This window comes from Sinocyclocheilus grahami, unplaced genomic scaffold, assembly GCF_001515645.1.
Source record: "Sinocyclocheilus grahami isolate Dianchi unplaced genomic scaffold, SAMN03320097.WGS_v1.1 scaffold3239.1, whole genome shotgun sequence".
Taxonomy (NCBI): domain Eukaryota; kingdom Metazoa; phylum Chordata; class Actinopteri; order Cypriniformes; family Cyprinidae; genus Sinocyclocheilus; species Sinocyclocheilus grahami.
The window spans coordinates 2183-3656 of NW_015508395.1; the positions used below are offsets into that span (position 1 = coordinate 2183).

The following is a 1474-nucleotide window of genomic DNA, read 5'->3' on the forward strand; positions in this document are numbered from 1 at the left end:
TTTTTTTTTTTCTTTTCAATATCGCACACCCCTAGTAGCCAGACTGAAGACTCAATAGCCCCGGTATGTCGGGCTAGTGATTTTGCGAGCCCTATATTCTCAATTATTGCTGATTAGACGTGAGTGCTGTTGCTGGACTGGTCTGGTCTCTTCTAAATCCAGGACAGATGTTGAAAATGATGATGAGAAGTAAACATCACGTGGGATTTCTTTCCGGTGTGAACATCATTTCATATTAAGCTTATTGTTTTTGTTTTTTTTCTTCTTTTCCTCCTGCAGTTCTGGTTCTTCACCAAATGCAAACATATTTGAAGAGGCGACATCTGCGCTGGGTAAATAAATCCACACGCGTTAGCATATTCACACATTCTCATTCATGTCAGGTGATGAGCTCTGTGGGATGAAGTGAGTTGGCGTGTGTTTTGCGTGTGCAGTGACGGGTCAGTCCTACGAGAACATGGTGATGGAGATCATGCTGATGGGATACGAGAGAGACAGAGTGGTGGCGGCACTGAGAGCTAGTTTCAACAATCCTGACCGCGCCGTCGAGTACCTGCTCACGGTGAGAGACCGACAGTCTGCATATAACACCACAAATCAGCGGATTACAGGGATTTAAGGCAAAACACATCAGGTTAGGAGGGTACAGTTTTAATTTTTAGGAATCGTAATACTTTCACCAGTTGATTAATCAAGTCAAGTCACCTTTATTTGTATAGCTCTGTATACAGTACTGATCGTGTCAAAGCAGCTTTACAGTATTAAACAGGAAAATAGTTTTTTCAGCAAAAGTCAGTTCATTGATGAGTCATCATCCAGTTCAGCTCTCTTCAATAGTGTCTGCAATCAGTCAATTAAAACACAGTACATTAAAGCAATTGTTTTGTATTACAAGTTTTCTGAAATGCTGTTTAAATATGCAAATGATGCATCAAACTAATTAAACATGCACTTATCTGCATGCATTTCCACATAAATCTGAACATTGGATGAAACCAGGTTCATTAGAGTTAAACGTTTTTGGATTTCTCTTTTTATCCCTCCATAAGTCAGAAAATACTGTACTGGAAACACGTTTTCACCATGTTTGTTAGGAGTAAAACGTTGTATAAATCAGTGCGAGTGACAAACCTTCAGAATACAGAGAGGAATAAAACTGAAAAGTGTGGTGAATGTAAGAGAAAAAAACTCTAAAGATATGGACTGAGATTGAAATCTACAGACCCAAATAGATAAAGGCCCGGTTTCACAGACAGGGCTTAGGTTAAGCCAGGCCATAGTTCAATTAGGACATTTAAGTCGTTTTTAGAAATATGCCTTTAATAAGAACATAACTGGTGTGCATCTTGAGGCAAAACAATGAATCTGACATATTTTAAGATCAGTCGGTGCAAGTTTCTTTCAGTTGAAACAGCTCAGACATGCGTTTTAGTCTGGGACTAGGCTTAAGCCTTGTCTATGAAACCGGAGGAAA

The 1474-nt window shown here is 39.4% G+C and overlaps 1 long non-coding RNA gene across 1 annotated transcript in view; it reads left to right on the plus strand.

The window, feature by feature from the left end:
• LOC107576125 (uncharacterized) overlaps nt 1-746 on the plus strand; it is a 2922-nt gene extending 2176 nt beyond the window's left edge. Inside the window, exons 2-3 of the long non-coding RNA XR_001608000.1 lie at nt 280-332; nt 435-746. This is a non-coding gene — a long non-coding RNA (uncharacterized lncRNA). The remainder of the gene's footprint in view (nt 1-279; nt 333-434) is intronic.
• The last annotated feature ends 728 nt before the right edge of the window (nt 747-1474 follow it).